General features: G+C 37.1%; 1 pseudogene; it reads right to left on the reverse strand.

The window, feature by feature from the left end:
• Positions 1 to 391: 391 nt before the first annotated feature.
• On the reverse strand, positions 392 to 1,930 carry LOC112640507 (elongation factor 1-alpha 1-like; annotated as a pseudogene).
• Positions 1,931 to 20,062: the final 18,132 nt, after the last annotated feature.

The following is a 20,062-nucleotide window of genomic DNA, read 5'->3' on the forward strand; positions in this document are numbered from 1 at the left end:
GTATCCTGCAAAGATAAATCTTCACCCAAATTTGGATTCTTAAATGTCACTTTAAATATCTTAAGAAATTTTAAAACACAATCTAGCATACAATTTAATTATAATGTGTAGCATATAATGGGACATGCTTATAATTTTTCAATGTTTCCATTAATGACAAAAAAGTCATAAAAAAGTTAAATTAACTTTTATTTTTTTATTTTTTATTTTTTTTCTCATTAAACTTTTGTTTTAATGGGTCTCAAAATTCTGTGACAGATTTTTGGTCAAGTTGTTTCCATTAAAAAGTACTGATTTTAAAAACTAATAACTTAAAACTGCCACACATGCACAAAAAAAAAAAAAAAAAAAAGAAACCAAAACCAAATGGTCCACAAAACATTCTCCTTTCCTTCTGAAGGTTTTACGACGCATTGTTATCATTAACCAGTCTTTTACTATTAAACTTAAATGGCCAATTGACACAAACAGTTCTGAGACCGTTCTTCCACCACTGATTAAGACTGGGGTGGCAGGTATTGGGGATAATATTCATTTAGCCTTCTGAGCTTTCTGGGCAGACTTGGTGACTTTGCCAGCTCCAGCTGCCTTCTTGTCCACTGCTTTGATGACACCCACAGCAACCGTCTGTCTCATGTCACGAACAGCAAAATGGCCCAGAGGAGGATAGTCAGAGAAGCTCTCAACACACATAGGTTTGCCAGGAACCATATCAACAATGGCAGCATCCCCAGATTTCAAGAACTTGGGACCATCTTCCAGCTTCTTTCCAGAACGACGATCTATCTTTTCCTTCAGCTCAGCAAACTTGCAAGCAATGTGAGCTGTGTGACAATCCAGCACAGGTGCATATCCAGCACTGATTTGGCCTGGATGGTTCAGGATAATCACCTGAGCTGTGAAGCCAGCTGCATCCATTGGTGGCTCATTTTTGCCATCACCAGCCACGTTGCCACGATGAACATCTTTGACAGATACGTTCTTGACATTGAAGCCCACATTGTCCCCAGGAAGAGCCTCACTCAAAGCTTCATGGTGCATTTCAACAGGCTTGACTTCAGTTGTAACATTGACTGGAGCAAAGGTGACCACCATACCAGGCTTAAGAACACCAGTCTCCACTCGACCCACTGGTACAGTACCAATACCACCAATTTTGTAGACGTCTTGGAGAGGCAGACACAAGGGCTTATCAGTTGGACGAGTTGGTGGCAGAATGCAATCCAGGGCTTCAAGCAGTGTGGTTCCGCTGGCATTCCCATCTTTACAGGTGACTTTCCATCCCTTGAACCAAGGCATGTTAGCACCTGGCTCCAGCATGTTGTCATCATTCCAACCAGAAATTGGCACAAATGCTACTGTGTCAGGGTTGTAGCCAATTTTCTTAATGTAGGTGCTGACTTTCTTAATGATTTCCTCTTATCTCTTCTGGCTGTAGGGTGGCTCAGTGGAATCCATTTTGTTAACACCAACAATTAGTTGTTTTACACCCAGTGTGTAAGCCAGAAGGGCACACTCACGGGTCTGTCCATTCTTGGAGATACCTGCTTCAAATTCACCAACACCAGCAGCAACAATCAGCACAGTCAGCCTGAGTTGTGCCTGTAATCATGTTTTTGATAAAGTCTCTGTGTCCTGGGGCATCAATGATGGTCACATAATACTTGCTGGTCTCGAATTCCCACAGGGAGATATCAGTGGTGATACCATGTTCACGTTCAGCTTTCAGTTTATCCAAGACCCAGGCATACTTGAAGGAGCCTTTTCCCATCTCAGCAGCCTCCTTCTCAAATTTTTTGATAGTTCTTTTGTCGATCCCACCACATTTGTAGATCAGATGGCCAGTAGTGGTAGACTTGCCCGAATCTACGTGTCCAATGACGACGATGTTGATGTGAGTCTTTTCCTTTCCCATTTTGGTTTAGGTTTAGTGGTGGTTTTCACGACACCTGTGTTCTGGTCAAATTAACTGTTTTAAAGCATAAACAGATCTGCTGAAGCAATGAAGCTAGTTGTAGCTAAGATTTCAGAAAGGACTAAACTATAGAGAGATAAACTGACAGTCCTTAGCAACTTTTTCTCATGGGGCCTCATGTCAGTCTGGATGGGGGCAAGAGATTGAGAATCTGAGCCTTGTCCTGCAGAAAGGCACTGTTACAGAATAGAAACTTGCAGTCTTTATAGGCTCACACTAGAGTGACAACGTTAAATACTTAAAGAATATTTTGCACTCAGTTTCCCCCTCATGACATTTGCTGATTTCTGAGGCCTCATAGGGAAAGAGGCAAAAGAGCCAAAACAAAAAACACTTGTGAAGAGCAGAGCAGAGGTTTGGCATACTGATGGTCCAAAGAGACAACAATCTGCATTAAGAACCCACTGTGGGAGGCGATATAGTGAGAAGAGTCTCAGGTGAATAGACTCTCAGCTGAAAACACTGGAAAGCATTGCCCAGTTAACAGGGCATTCTTAATTGGGCTATGCCCAATTAACAGAGAAAAAATTTAGTTTTACCCAAATTGTATCTAGAATCCACCAAATTTGATCCCTGTTGAAGTAAAGTGATTAGTCCCCACTCTACATCTTTCAGAAGTTCAGTGAACTTCAAGAGAGAGATAATTCAAATTAAGCCAAATTTAAGTGCATTATTATAAAACTGCTGAATAATTCAATGAAAAAAATTTAAAACATTCAGATAAAGTGGCACATTATCTGAATAGTAGCAAATATATGACTAACAGAAGACTTCTTGACAGAAACAAAACAAGCCACAAAACAGTGAAATGTTTTTTAAGTTACTTAATGTCTTTTAAGTACTTAAATATCTTTTAAGGAAAATACCTACACCCTTAAATTCTATGTAAAACATAGAAAATGGAAGAAATGGAAACATTCTATGTAAAACATAGAACATTAACATTACATTAACATTCTATGTAAAACATAGAAAATGGAAATATTTGAAAAATGGAAGCAAATTGGGAGTTCCACTGTGGCTTAGAAAGTGTAGGAAGCTGGGCAAGAATATCAGGTGATATTTTTTTTGCCCTTGAATTGAAGAAATAGCCAAGGGATCTATAAAATCATAAATTTGTTTTTGCACATTAGAGAGCTAAGGTCATCAGGCAACAAAGAACTGGATTATCAACGATAAAAAGTCTCTAGAGACAGGAGACACTGTTTCACTTGTGGGATAAAATAAGAGAAATAACACTCATAAAGGTGAGTAAAAAATAAACAACTAAAATTTTAACAAATTCTTAAAGGCCATGAGTGGGCTGATGTGACAGTTGGGAATCTCTGAGATCCTAGAAACAAGGGGATTCTGCAAACAAGGGCTAATTTTATAAAGGGGCCTCTGCTAGGTGCTCATAAAGACTAAGGCAAGGAAGGGACTTGAGAGAGCTACCCTTAGAGGTGCAAGCAGTCCTCCAAAGTCTGAGGGTGAAGCGGGAGTCCTTGGAGAAGCTCATCCATACTCCAGCCCTGCTGGAGTACAAAGTTGTGATTACCCTCTATAAGGAGACAAGTACAAAACTAATCTTTGACCCTTTTCTGATGAAAGCAAAAGCTATTTGGAAAAGGGGAAGGTGCAAAAACCTCACATAACTTTCAACTTGATTCTGCTTAAAAAAAACAAGGGAAAAGTTAATTGGTCTCTGGAGAAGGGTCAAGAAACTATCTCATTCACCTCATGCCAGGAAAGGTGATACTGGGGGAAGGGTCAAAAATATGCCCATTAACACCCTTCACTGATAATAGGCAAAAGAGATCTGCTTTTGATAGAGGGAAGGATACCCAGTCTTTCCAGAATCCTGTACTGACATAAAGCACACGTCTGCTGCCAGGCAAGAAGAAGCAAAGAACTCACTTGCACCCAAGATCCCTCATCATAAGAGGCAGGGTTTGAATGCCAGTTGGAGGATGGAAAGAAAATCTTGCCTATAGACTCTCCCTTACAAAGAATAAGAAGCAGAGGCTGTGTGCCACTGAGGGAGGGAGGGAGAGAGAGCCTGGCAAATCTCACCCCTAGGTGAGCTCAGGCACTAGGACCCTGCCTAAGACTAACACTAGAACAGAAGAATCAAGAAAACACGCCATGAACTTTGCACCAAAGTAACAAGAAACAAGAGCAGGAAGAGAGACCCTCTATCACACAGACCTGCAGAGCTTATTGAAGGCTGTTGTTGGAGCAGGAACACTGAGAAAGATCCCCTAGAACTCTAGTTTCACAGTAAGCACAAGGCAGACTGGGTCCATTGCCAGAGGACTTGAAGCCTACACCGCACCGAAGGTGACTGTAATAGTAACAAAACCCTAGCCCAGCTGAATTACTTTTTAGATTTATTCAGTCCTAACCCTAAAGGCATGACAGAGAAGATGCTTTCTTATTTCCTGGCACAAATATAACTTACCTCAGGTTCTACTCTTTATTTTTACAACGTTCAGCGTTCAATTAAAAATTGAGAGATAAACAAGCACAGAAATTAGGTTTCCTCTTTAAGCAATAAAATGGTCAACAGAATCCAACACAAAGATGGCTTGGCTGCTGGAGCTATCAGATAAGGACTTTAAAAAATAATTCTTTAATATGTTAAAGGATATAGTGGAAAAGGTGAATAATATGCATAAAGAGGTAGAAAATACCAGCAGAGATTGAAATTAACAAAAACACAAGACATAAGTGATGACGAGGATGTGGAGAAAAAGGAACCCTTGTGCACTGTTAGTAGGAGTGCAAAACTGCTGCAGCCACTGTGGAAAATAGTATAGAGTTTCCTCAAAAAATTAAAAATAGAATTACTATATGATCCAGTAATTCCACTAATGGGTATTTACCCAGAAAAATCAGAAACACTAATTCAAAAAGATAATATGCAACCCTACGCTTATTGCAGCATTATTTACAATAGGCAATATATTTTATATATTATAATATATAATTTATAATTGTAAATTATAATTAAAATATATTATATAAAATATATATTTATTTTATAATACATATATGTAATATTTATATATTGTAATATATATAAAATTTAAATATAACTTAGCCATAAAAAAGAATGAGATCTTGCCATTTGCAACAACATGGATGAACCTAGAGGGTACACCGCTAAGTGAAATAAGTCAGTTGGAGACAAATACCATATGATTTCACTCTCTGGTGGAATTTAAGAAACAAAAAAAGGAACAAACAACAAAAAAATAAAACCAATAGACTTTTATTTTTTTTATTTATTTATGATAGTCACAGAGAGAGAGAGGCAGAGACATAGGCAGAGGGAGAAGCAGGTTCCATGCACCGGGAGCCCAACATGGGATTTGATCCTGGGTCTCCAGGATCGCGCCCTGGGCCAAAGGCAGGCGCCAAACCGCTGCGCCACCCAGGGATCCCTAGCCTTTAGATACAGAGAACAAACTGGTGGTTACTGGAGGGGAGGTAAGTGAGGGCAATAGGTAAAATAGGTAAAGAGGATAAAGAGTACACTTATCTTGATGAGCACTGAGAAATGTTGAGAATTGTTGAATCATCATATTGTACACTTAAAACTAATATAACACTATGTTAATTATACTTGAATAATAAAAGAAATTGTAATTTGTCTCAATAATGTCCTTCTCAGCAAAACAACAACAGAAGCATATATGTTTTTTAGACTTGTTTGATCATGGAAAATTTGCAATACAGGTCTTATCAAAGTAGCTTAGAAAATGTATTTCGCAGAATACACTTTGTAAAATATTACTCTGGTTTTACAGTATAAAAATATAAAGATTTTTTTTTCAGGAACATATTGTATGCAGTATTGGGTTTGACTTATAAAAGTCTGGGTTTATTAAGTAGACAACATTGTTGGTTACTCAAGTTATAGAAGAATTTTCAAATTTCATTCTTTCAAATTAACAAGTTACAATTTATTTTAAAAAATTAATTTATAAAAGCAATTGCTTTCAGAAATATATCTTCCAGAAATAAATCTAGTGCTGCAAATTGTTGTCATTCTGTAAATTTCAGATTTCTGAGCAAGAACCCAGATTCTGTGTTCTATAACTTAATACTACATATATTCTCCAAAATTATCTAGTTAATACTGTTACTGGGAATATATTTCAAATTTAATTTTGAGGTACTACTTCATGCAGAGTTGAATATTAAATAAAAGCGCACATAAACTCTGTGTTTTGTAGCATTTAAATTTAACCCAGCCTTAAAAATAAAATATATTTAACCCAGCCTTTATATCATCTGAAGACCATTAGTAGATCCAGATCATATATTAAAGTAATTATCATAAAACCTACAAATGTTTATGAAAATCTTTTTAGCTTACAAAATTATTTTTTGTTCCTCATAGATACAAATAGCACTGATATTAATATTCTTATTTAACATGATACAAAGCTGAGATTCAATCTGCCTGACCTTTGCCTGCACCACTATATCTCATCCTATCTGATCAGTTGAGCCCCCTCCTTCCTTAATCTCTTGGCAATACAGGGCATTGTTAACTATGCCATTTCCCAAAACTCTTCCCTAAAACATTTATAAATTACATTCAAAAAAGATATTCATTTAATGATGAAACTTAGTGAAGAGACAGGTAACAAAAATGAGAACAGATGATTGATATCCAGGCAACACAGGAAACACTAGTCAATCAATAAGAAAAACACATCAATCCCAGGGAAAAATGAATAAAAGACAAACAGGTAATTTTTTGAAAGAGAAAATACAAGAGGCTAACAACTCATAAAGAAATACTCCAATTTATTATTAGTAGAAGGCTTGTAAGCTCTCCCCAGAATCTCACATAGGCCACAAGTGAATGTGTACCTGGATATTCTTTGCAACTTTATGAGTGTGGTAGAAAGCTGAAGGCAACCTACATGACTTTCAGTGGGAAAGTGGAAGTATACCATTAAGAACTAGGCAGAAAGTAAAATAATGGTTAGATACATGCAGCAACAGAATTTAATCTCAAAATAAGCAAAATCCAAAATACAATATTACATAAATTAAGAATATATACTTACAAAAAAAAAAAAAAAAAGAATATATACTTACAAAGCAATATCTCATATTTTGCAATACCATAAAGAAGCAAAAAGACACACATTAAACCATTTGGATGCTTGCCTCTGGTAGGAAAGAAAAAGGCAGTGGACTATGTGGATTAAGAAAAACAATAGGGAAAAAATAAATAAAACAAACACACTCTTCCCTCCTTGGTCTTCGATCTGCCTATTTATCCCCCTCACCACTAACTGAAATCCTCCTTATTTCATTCTGATTTTCCTCCATTTTCTTTTACTCTCCTCCTCTACTGCCCTGGAAACACTGATCTTAAAAAAATCCACATCTTGGGACACCTGGGTGGCTCGGTGGTTGGACGTCTACCTTTGGCTCAGGGCCTAATCCTGGTGATGGGATCCAGTCCCGTATTGGGCTCCCCGCAGCAAGCCTGCTTCTCCCGCTGCCTCTGTCTCTGTGTCTCTCATGAATAAATATATTTAAAAAAAAATCTTTAAAAAAAATAAAAATAACAAATCCAAGTCTTTTCGTTTCATTCCCTTTTTAAAATTCTTTAAAAGTTTCTTTTAGTTTTCTGGGTAAAGATTCAATCCTTAACACAGCCCTACAGTTCTAGCTTCATGTTAGGTATTCTGTTCCTGAAAATGGTGATACCTTTATGTCAATGCCTCTGTCTAGACTATCCTTCTGTCCTCTCCTCAACTAACTTGCATTCATCTTTCACATCTCCACTCAGAGCTGTTTCACAAGTCACTAGATCACTTCCCTTTGCTATGCTCTCAAGAGTACTCTGCAATTATTACTTATATCACATTACAGATGTAGTTACATCTGGAAATTATTTCAATAATTTCTATTTCTACCAACATTTTTAAGTTCCTCGTAGGTAGAGACCTTATTGGTTTTGCTCACCATTATAGTCAAAGAAATTGGTGTGCTTAGGTGGCTCAATCAGGTAAACAACTGCCTTTGGCTCAGGTCATGATCCCAGGGTTCTGGGATTAAGCCCCACTTTGTCGGGCTCCCTGCTCAGCAGGGAATCTGCTTATCCCTTTTCCTCTGCCCACCCAGCACCCCCCAACATACACACACGTACATGTGTGTGCTCTCTCGCTCTCTCTCAAATAAATAAATAAAATCTTATTGGACTTGACAGAGTACCAAGCACATAGTTGGCCTCTGGTAATTATTTGTTAAACAAATGATTAAATGTAACAATTCCTGCTTTAAGGAAAATACTGGACACTTGCTTTCATAATTTAAAAATGAAAGATATTAGAAGGAAATTTAGAGTAATAAGTAATAATAAATAGGCTATGAGTCAGAGAAAGAACTGCTCAAAAGCAAAAGATATGAAACAAAGATGCATGCGCAATACTTTACTTCTAGACTTATCTATTAAGTGATTCTTAAAGTTGCGTGAAAAGGATGAGCATCACATGTCTGTTTTATATTTCTCTGTTCAGAATCTGCCTATAATTCTATAGCTGTTGAAAATACATTTTTAAATTTCATTCTGAATGACAGGCTTTAAACAATAATATTTTCTCTGAAACAAAGCCAGGAGATTTTACATCACAGATGTCCATGTACCCAAAGAATCCATTGTGCAGAAACTAACTCCAAAGCATTCCCCTTTATAATTTGCTTACGCATTTCCTTATGTAAACAAAAGAGAAGACAGTCCAACATGAGAGAAGAATGAGAATGTTGCCACGTTTTTCAAGTATACAACATCTGTTTTTTAATTCTGTGGCATTTCAACTCGCCTAACAAAAACCTCAGGGAGAAAACTATAAATGGTATACCCAATGCACACACACTTAATAATGACCAACACACATGGAAGCTGTAAATTTGAGAAGAAAATCAATGTTTCCTATTGAAACTAGTTCAGCTATAGAGAGGAAGCCTCTGAAACAGGAAATGTGTTATTCAGAAGCCAGCGTTAATCATCCTAGATATGTTTTTAAAGTAAAACAAAATCTGATCAGGGCTTAGGTGCCAGGTGCTTTACAAATATTATGTCACTTAATCTTCCCCTCAAGCCCTGTGAGGCATATATAAATGCCAACATCTACATGAGAAAAAACTGAGACTCAAGTAATCAACTGAGGTAGACTCAGATAACCATGGGCTCGGACTTGAACTCAAGCATAACTTCCAAGTCTTCCTATTTTCTAGACCTGCTTTCAAGATCCCTTCACTCTTCTTTAAATTCAAATCGTTCTCAGCTAGTGATTATATCCCTAGAGCTCTTCCTAAAATTTTGCTTCCACCACCAACCTGCCTCTGTCAACTTCGAACACTTTCACGGTAGTTACCATGATGGACATTAGAAAAGTAGGGACCTCTTGTTTGTCTAACTAGAGGGTAACGAGACTAATTTCTATTTTTCATCTAGTTCTCTTTCTCGTTTCCTCTCGTGGGTCACAGAATGCCTTGGGAGAGCATCTATCATGCGTACTAATAGTTTAACACATGAGGAGTGTTAGTTAAAAAAATAATATAGTAAATAACACTCCTTCATTTCCACATTTCTGGTGCATACATTAGTTCATTTAAGAGTCCTTTTTAGTTTTTTTTTTTTATTTTAACATTTTCTAAATAAAATTAAACCACAAGATATTTCCCTGATCAGAAGCATGCCTTATTAAAGACCACAGTGAAGGGGCAAATCTCTAAACTAATCCTAAACAGATCTCTGCTACTCAATACCTGTGTATATTATTCCCCTACTATATAAAACTGAACAAGAGATTTCTTTTCCAAAGAAGAGACCAAGCTTCATGGACTTTTTGTATCTGTACCTTCTTAAGCTTGGGATTCTAGCATTTGTCAATTTAAATAATTTTCCGTAAATTATTTAACTTTATTTCAGTGTGCTCATCCATAAGAAAAGTTGTAATAATGCATAATGAGATTATCTTCAAGAATTGAATAATATTCTTAAAACTTTTTTAATGTTCTCAATGTTTGTTTCTCTCTCTTCTTATCTCCCTTTTCTATTTTTTTTTTAAGTTTTATTTATTTATGATAGTCACAGAGAGAGAAAGAGGCAGAGACATAGGCAGAGGGAGAAGCAGGCTCCATGCACCGGGAGCCCGACGTGGGATTCGATCCCGGGTCTCCAGGATCGCGCCCTGGGCCAAAGGCAGGCGCCAAACCGCTGCGCCACCCAGGGATCCCTCCCTTTTCTATTTTAAGTTCTTATCAGCTTTTCCTCTGTTTCCCTGATTCTCTTTCCTTCTGTAATTTATTCATCCGCTAATACCCTCCAATCTTGAACTTCTTATTCTCAGTTAATTTCCCTCAAACCTCAAAGCCTTTTCTCACTGGAGTTCATATCAACCTCCTATTTTTCCCCCTTACTCTAGAGTAGCCTGGAACTTTATATCAAAGGCTAAATTTTTAAAGGGGATAGGTTGTGGTTATGTAACTCATCTGGAACTTGAGCATGTCAGCAACCTTCATTAAATTCATATGTCCCGTAGTGAGAGGATAGGACATAGTGATTTCCTTTTCAACATTTCTGTAGAAAAGCAGCCTGTCTGCATTGAATTAGAGTCTAATATCTGTCTCTAGCCAAGTTGGAGGTATTTCTAAATCCACCATGACTTTTGAGAGATGGGGTGGCTTGTTACAAGGCTTACATCCAGTCAACTTGATATTTGGGTATGTGCTATATAAATTATAATAACAAGCAGATCTAGGAAAATAATTAAGGGAAAGATAATACTCAAATGGTCATAAGGAATTAATATTATCATAGCCAGTAGGGTAGAATGGCAAGTTATTTAGGCTTCATGGTAATATCAATGACATTGTGGTGGTTTTAAAACAAGTCCCAACATTTTCTTGACACTGTCTTCTCAAGGGGCCTGTGTCCATTACCCTTAAATCAGAGCTCTGTGATCACTTGAGCAATAGAGTATGTCAGTAGTCATAGTGTGCAATTTTCCAGCTCCAGACCACAAAAAAATTGGTAACTTCCATTTCCTGTCTCTTAGTATACATGCAGTGAGGAAGCCCAATCAACTCATGGAAGAGCCCACAGGAAGATAAACCAAGGGCTCTGGCGCATATCTCTACAAAGTTCCAGGTGCAAGTCAGTGCCAACTTACCAGTCATAATGAGTCGTCTTAACAGTGGGTCTTTCAAGTTCCAGTAGATGCCTTGTGGACCAAAGATGAGTTATTCCTGTCAAATCCTGCAAAAATCTACATTTGTGAGCAAAAAAAGTATTGATGTTATTTGAGCTATTAACTTTTGGGTGATTTGTTAGGCATCAAAAGATAACAGAATAAGCACATATTCAAAGGGCATCAGTTTGGCTTGATTAAGATCAAGGAAGTAATGTCACAAGGTGGGGCTGGGCCCTCTTTGCTCTCTATACCCAAATAGGCTCTGAGCTATTCTTACCTAGTATCTCAGTGATTCTGACTTACATAGAAATGCATGCGTGTACAGTCAATCTCCATTATTCACAGACTCTGCATTTGCAAATCTGTGTACTCACTAATATTTATTTGTAAACCCTATACCAACAGTCACTGGAGGACGTGCCTAGTGATATACATTCCCAGCTAAGACTGAACAAGGCAACACTGTCTTCTTATTTCAGTTCCCTGTCTTCTTATTTCAGTTCTCTTACTATAAACAAGGGCCTTCTTTGTGGTCTATTCAGTGTCACATTTATTATAATTTTGTGTTTTTTGTTGGTGATTTGCTGTTTAAAAGGACCTCTGAGCATCAGGTTGAAGTGTCCTAAAGTGTAAGAAGACCTCGATGTACTTTATAGGGAGAATATGTTGTCAGGTGATCTCTGTCCAGGCATAAATGGTAATATCATTGGCCTGAATTCATTGTTAATGAAACAACAATACATATTAAATAAGATCTTTTTGCAATCCCTGGGTGGCTCAGTGGTTGAGCGTCTGCCTTTGGCTCAAGTCGTGATCCTGGGGTCCGGGGATTGAGTCCCACATTGGGCTCCCCATAGGGAGCCTGCTTCTCTCCCTGCCTGTGTCTCTGCCTCTCTATGTCTCTTATGAATAAATAAATAAAATCCTTGATAAATAAATATTTTAAAACAGAAACATATTAAACAAATTTATGAAAAAAATAAATAAACAAATTTATGTATTGATTGGTTGATGAAAATATTGTAACCAGAAGATTGCAAGAACTTCATATTGTATTTCCCCTGGGAACAATGATTCAGTAATCAGGAAGTCAGGGTTTGTGGCTACTTTATAGAACATAACTCTGACGAATAATGAGAATCAACTGTACACAACCCAACCTAATATCTCAATGACTCTGCCTAACCACCAGCTATATATGTACACACACACAAATCTACTCACATATAAAATATAGCATGAGAAGGCAGCCCCAGTGGCACAGCGGTTTAGCACCGCCTGCAGCCCAGGACGTGATCCTGGAGACCTGGGATCGAGTCCCACGTCGGGCTCCCTGCATGGACCCTGCTTCTCCCTCTGTCTGTGTCTCTGCCTCTCTCTCTCTCTCTGCATCTCTATGAATAAATAAATAAAATCTTAAAAAAAAAAAAGATAGCATGAGAGTACAGTGAATTGCCAACATAAACTTTAAAACATCAGTCCTGCTTCTATTTGTCCTATTGCAGTATAAAATTAATTAAAATATATGACAGACTATAAGTGTCATTTTATCACAGACCTACCAATACCATATCCAAGTAATCTGTTTCCCAATCATCCCCACCACTCATAAATAATTTTATCTACACTTCACCTTTTTTTTTTTAAGATTGTATTTATTTATTCATGAGACACACACACACACAGAGAGAGAGAGAGAGAGAGAGGCAGAGACACAGGCAGAGGGAGAAGCAGGCTCCACTTAGGGAGCCCGATGTGGGACTCGATCCCGCGACTCCAGGATCATGATCCCGGCGGAAGGCAGGTGCCTAACCGCTGAGCCACCCAGGGATTCCCCCTACACTTCACCTTTTGAATAAGGTATTGTTTTCCAGTTAAGAAATGAGGGGAAAATCATGACTTCCTACATATACTGTGAGTTTAACAAAAGCTTTGTCACATTGAAATGTAAATATTCATATAAGTACCTGGCAAAGGGGACTGTGGTTGATTAAAGTAGGATGTTATAAATAGATTGGCTAATCCAGCAAACTCTGAGGTGTTAACAAAGTTTTTGCCTATCACTTGTTTGTTCTTTCCTTCTCATTGATAAATTTCATAGCTCCACTCTCAGAAGCTGACTTCATTCTGAATATGTAATGATTATATAATGGAAAATCTGTTGCCGCAAGTGTCAACTTATGCTTCACTTCCTAAATCTAAACTCAAAAGCAACATCCTTTCTTTTAGAGTTAGTTCATGACAGTTGAAGGGTTGGGCACTGAGGAATATCTAAATCTAACTTTTCCTGTATGAGCTACAAGTAATCATCTATCCTTTGCTCCTTCTTCCAGATGTTCATAATCCCCCCACCCCACACACACCCACTAAACCTTTTGATGTGTGACATGCTGGAATGCTGGAAAGCAATGAGTACTTTGGTCAGATAAGGAAATAGAGCTAAACCTGGAACAAGGGACCAAATTCTAATTTTAAATAAAGGAGTTCAGTAGAATCTGAGGTTTTCATTTCATGCTCTGCTGTGCTAGGAAAAAAATTAAAAAGGAAAAAAATACCCCAAACTGTTTTTATTATATTTTTGTCTTAATAAAAAATCTTGGTAAAAGGAAATGTAACTTTAGAATGGAAGGGATATTTGGGCTTATTTTCTAATGCAACATCTTTATGTTATTTATTTTTATTTTTTTCTAATTTATTGAAATAGGGTTGACTAATAACATTGTGTAAATTTGAGATATACAACATGGCGATTTGGTACATGCATATTGTGAAATGATTGTCACAAGAAGGTTAACTAACACATCCATCACCTCACATAGTTATTCTTGTGTGTGTATGTGATAAGAATACTTAAGAACTAATCTCTCAGCAACTTTAAAATATACAATACAGTATTGTTCAGTATAGTTACCCTGCTATACATTAGATCTCCCAAACTTCTTCATCTTATAGCTGAAAGACTATCTTTTGACCATATCTCCTCATTTCCCTCGTACTTAGCCCCTGGCAATCACATGTAAATGAGATCATATAGTACTTGTCTCTCTGACATTTCACTTAGCACAATGTCCTCAAGTTCCATCCATGTTGTCACAAGTGGCAAGATTTCCTTCTAAATGAGGAAACTGAGTCCCCAAAAGATAATGTGACCTGTCAAAGCTCTCACAGCTTTTTGGTAATGGAACTTGAAATGGAACCTAAGTCTTAATCCTATTACTGTTGTGTTGTAGATGAGTCAGGAAATATCAGAGAACACTCAGAAAGAAACTGTGATAGTACACTAACATTCTTATTTCTTAAACTATACTGTTACTGGATTGATGTAAGTAATGGAAAACTTTGGGGCCATATCCGAAGAGTTCATAATCCCTGTTTTGCACATTAAAAAAAATATCAGTGGTGATACAGTGCTATTAGTTCTTTTATAGATACAGCATTAAGAGGACCATCTTAGGATTGCTTATTTTATTGACACATAAAGTTATTTTTTTAATGTTATTGGCAATAGCAGAGAATGCTTTCTTCTCTTCCCCATTATAGCTGTGAAATTCCATCCAGTAAAACCATCCCAGGCAGTTTGGAAAATTACCACTGCCTTCATCTAGCAATAGCAGCAATAATCTCTGGTGAGAAATTAAAGCAATTGGTTGCAGGCAAGACTCACTAATACTGTGATCCTGGAGCCAGACACAGCAGAGAAAAGCAAATGAACACGGCTCCTGCTTGTGTTTCAGCTGCTCTCTAGAGTCATATAAGCATAAGGAACTGTAATCTTTGTTAAAATTTAGTGTTATCCTATGGATAGTGGAACATGGAGCAATGGGAACATGAGTCTGGAAATATGTTTGTTCCTTAACTGGTCCTGATGCATCCGTAGAAAATCTGAATAGCTTTGGTTAGTTCAAAGCAGTGTTTAATCTGAAGCATGTATTTTCTTTCGCCTAACAACTGCAGTTTCTTTATTGAAGTTGTATGATTCACTTGAAATACTTTGCTGTAGCAAACTGCTTAGCTAATTTAAATAATGAACCCAGATACGTTATTTCTTCCCCAGACTTCTTTCAATAACAGTTAGTTTCTTTCCTTTCTTATATCCAAAACACAACTATTAAAATGGGAACATTTTAATAATTTTGAAAAACTCAAGAAAATCTCTCCAAAGTATAAAATATGAATAGAACATGGTATATGACTCATGGTTTAAACATATTTTAGCCAATGTTCAGGGCCTCTGCATGGAATAACTCCAGCAGCATCATTTATAACATTTTTTTTACACAAATGGAACATCTAGACTATTAGTCTGGTTCAAAGAAAAATTAATTCTGAGAGAGGGGGTAATGGGGTAATATGATATGTCAAGAACATGGACTATATGAAAAACCTTGACCCAGATGAAAGAAGAGCATGTTAATGAGACAAAAGAGAGAGGGAGAGATGAAATAATTACTTAGTTTGGAAAGTATGCTAAATACTGTCCAGTCAGGGGAGACAAAATTATATTCATATCTAAGATCACAAAACTGACAACTCTGGCAGTGAGAAGGACCTGAGCCTCCTATTCTTGAAGGCTCTGATAGTTTTCTTGTTGGTCTCTACTTCCATCTTTTTTTTTTTTTTTTTTAAGATTTTATTCATTTATTCGTGAGAGAGAGAGACAGAGACAGAGGCAGAGACACAGGGAGAGGGAGATGCAGGCTCCATGCAGGGAGCCCGACGTGGGACTCAATCCCAGGACTCCAAGATCACACCCCGGGCTGAAGGCAGGTACTCAACCGCTGAGCCACTCAGGTGTCCCTCTCTACTTCCATCTTGTTCAGTCATGCTCACACTTGTTTCTCACACTGGAGTTAAAGGTTTGTTTGTTTGTTTTAAATATAAACCAGATCATGTTGCCACCCTGACTAAAATCTCACAGAGTCATTCCTACATGACTTAGTTTGTCTAGCAGGGACACCATCTGACCTGCTTGCATCTCCATCTCCTGACGATTTTTGTATCTTGTTTCCTACCACTCCAGCCCCTATTCCATATGCTCAGCCCCTTTGCCTTTTTCCTTTTTCTAGAATAGGCCACGAGTATCTCCTCTGTAGGATGAGTGTACTCGCTATTCCTCGGTGTGGGATATTCTATCCAGAAATATTTTATAGGCTCTCTCTCAAGAGAGAGCTCAGCTCAAATGCTACTTCCTTACTGAGCCCTTTCCTCAGCATCCAACTTAAATTAGTGCACTCCTGATCCATAGCTTCCTACCGTGTTATGGTATTTTACTTTATCTATGTTACTTGTTATTAGCTGAGGTTATTTTGATTTTTGTTGTTGTTGTTGTTGTTTACTACACCCTCCTGCATCCTCTCTCAGTCTGGCTCTCTGCCCTATATCCTCCAGCAAGAGCTTTGCCTGGCACATAGTAGGCACCCACTATATATATTCAATAAAGAAATCAGTATTACCTAACTCAATATTGCTTTGTCTATCATTTCAGGTCTCAATTCATCCAGAAATAAGCAAAAGGAACTGCTACTTTGAACTTAATTCTTTGTAATAATAACAAACAAAAAAAAAACCTTGATTGAGTCAATGGGGGGATAGTAACTTTGGAGAATATGAATAATGTTCTTGGAATTAAAAATAAAGCCATGGAAAGGACTTCTGGGGGACAGCCAGACATCTACCCAGGACTTCAGGAAAGTACATCTCAAAAAGTATAAGACAAATTAGGTATGACCACATGGCCAGAGATTCTGAAAGGGAAAATTGCTTCAGAGAAATGGAACAATAACAATGGCATTTTGATAATACAGGCATTGATTATATTTTTTAAAACAAAAAAAAATAGAGCCTTAGGTACTGTCTGGGATGAGATCATATTTTAAAAAGACATGCACAAAAGACAGAATAAACAGTGTATAACCAAAATGAAAACAAGAGTGCCATAAAGCCGTCTTAGTCAAAGTCCAAAATGGACTATGGAGTACAAGAAATATAATCTATGTTAAAACCCAAAGTGAGAAGAACACGAAGAGCCAAATCCATTAGGTGAGACAGAGTGACGTTAGCAAAAGACTAAACTCTTGGTTATTGTTTTGTTTTTAACTCTCGTATCAAGAGAAATTATTTTTGAACTGAAAAAAGAAGAAACTTGGAGAAAAAGAAAATAAAGCACAGGATAGATTAAGACAAATAAATTTATGGGGAGAGTAATATAAACCAGAATATTAAAACAATTTGTAATCACACAATCTTAAAGGAATCCCAGTGAACCATAAGGGGTGGAGAGCCTCATTTTAAAGCTCACAAGGAGTAAAATGAATCTTTGGAACTACAAACTTATTAATTTGAGTCCTTCATGGTAAAATTCGAAAGCATGTGTTGGGGGTGAAAGAGAGTATATCTTAAAGTGTATTCCATGATCCAGGAACATGGCAGGATGTTAAAACAAACGAAAACACCAACTACTACCCAGATTTCCTTATACAAATAAGCTTGGGAAATGTTAGGTTAACTGAATGCAAATGAGACTTATTGTTACTACAAGATTCCTCAGTCTATAATGTGCAGCATGTACTGAGACTTCCCAAGAAGGACTTATAGTATGTGGTGTCTCTCAAGCTTATCTGATAACGGAAAATTTTCCCTTTTTTTTTTTTTTCCATTTAGCATCTCACAAAACTAGCATTTTAGAAGGTTATAATTTGGAAAACAGTGTTCTAATGGCATGCTACAAAGTTTTGTACTTAGGTCTCTTGTGTTCAACACTTTTACTAGTAACTTAAATGAAGACAAGAGAGCCCCCCCCCCCCTTTTTTTTTTATCACATCTGCAGCCAGCACAAAACTGGAAGGATGGTTAATATGATGGATGTCTGAATCAAGTTTTAAAAATATTATGACAGGTTGAAATATTGGGCTGAACCTAACAAGATATTATTGGTTTCCTAGATTATCTCATAGGATAGGAGACACCTGCCATAATAGCAATTTCTATGAACAAAATCTAGAGGGTTTACCGGACTATAAACTCAGTATGAGCCAGTATTGTGCGACTCATACAAACAAAAACAACATAGCAAAACTGTTACACTGGGATGTTTTCACAGATGAAAAAAAGCAGCTAGACAGGCATTCCTAACTGTCTTCATTTAGAAGGTGGAATTAGAGATTGGAATGTGCTCAGTGTAGGACCACAAGAAAGACAAGGTGTCTGGATGCCATGTCACACTAGGAACACAAAACTGAAAATGTTTGGTTCAGATAGAATATTTGCATTAAGTTCCATATAAGGAAAAGCATTCTTTGATCATTCACATTTCAAGGAAAATGAAGTAAAATGCTGACTTATAAGATGGTAAGCTCCTTACTGTTGGAGATCTTCAAGGTAGGCTGAGTAATTATCTTTCCAGGATGTCATAGGAAGAATTCCTATACTGACTCCTACTTTCCTGGTCTAAATTATTTCTAGGACTCCATTATATTATGCATTTCAATATTGTTTTTCTGGTCACTGAAATCTTATAAGATTTTCATATGAAGCACTATAAAATAGTAAACCTGGAACAAACTTTAGAGATAATCTTTATAGGACTCTGCTTTTTAGAGGTGAGAAACCGAGGCTCAGGAAATGTTAATTCTTTAATTTGCAAGATGTTTCCTGGGTGCAGGGCCCTGAAATATGTACTGTAGAGAACAACATGAACAAGAAAGGCTTGCTTACCGTCCACTTATAATTTAGGATAGAAGACTGACAAACAGCCAACATAAAATGCAGAGACATAAAATATGTTTAGTTGAGGAACAAGTATTCGTTCTGATTGGCAAATCAAGGAAATGTGGAAGTTGGGAAGGTATTCTAGCTGAGAAAACATTAGCAAACTCAGAGAAAGGAAGGTGTTTGGGAAGTGCCTCCTGTGAGGTTGGTAGTGGTCTCATATAAGATCACCCCAAGGTAAAAGATAATGTACTCCTCAGAAATGGACTCAAGTCCGTTTGAATCAGGGACAGATCTGGGTTCTAGCTATCTTGATCTGATCTCAAAGGTAGACAGGTTTCCAGGTGGGCACATCCATTTAGGCTCACGAACACATTGCCCATTGGGAAAGGGCATAAATTAGGGGCAGAGTGAGATCTAGAGTTCAGGGCCAACAGCAGGAGCCCATCTTGACCTATGGTAGGAATTTTGATTTTATTCTAAGGCCTTTGGGAGTCATAGGAGTCTTCTGCAGAGGAATGTAGCATCATTTGCCTAAGGTCATGCTGCTGAATGTGTAATCCATATTTCCACATCCCTAGTTCAATATGTCCTCCATTACTCCACCCTGTACCTATTATTGTTTATTAAGATTTGTGTTCAACATTGAACTCTAAATTAACTTTTATGTGTATCTATTATAAAGAATATATTTTAAATATAGATCTTTTAAACATAAATAATACACATAAATATTTCCAAGAGGAATTGATCAATGCCTATCCACATTAAAGAATTATTTAGTTAAGGGGGTAAGAAAAATGAGGAATAAAGTACCAGCAGTCATAAAGTCAGTCCAAAACTGATGTTGCTATTTATTAAACACCTCCACTTGCTTTCTATATTGCCTTTAGTTCTTGAAACAAGTCTACAGGGTAAATATTATTAATCCCTGCCAACAGATGAGGAATGGAGGTTTTCAATAGAATGACAGCAGTAAGTCACTGCACCTAGGTATAAACTCAAATTTGTCTGACTCCAATGTTTATGGTATTCCCTCAACAGCATTCAAAAGTCTACTAGAGGAAAGAAAAAAGTTTGTTCAGCTTGTCCTTTTCTATGTGCTAATTTCTATTTTATAAGAAAAGCAACAGAATATAAATCCCTCAAGGAAAACAATCCTACTTTATAC

This window comes from Canis lupus, chromosome 33 (assembly GCF_003254725.2).
Source record: "Canis lupus dingo isolate Sandy chromosome 33, ASM325472v2, whole genome shotgun sequence".
Taxonomy (NCBI): Eukaryota; Metazoa; Chordata; class Mammalia; order Carnivora; family Canidae; genus Canis; species Canis lupus.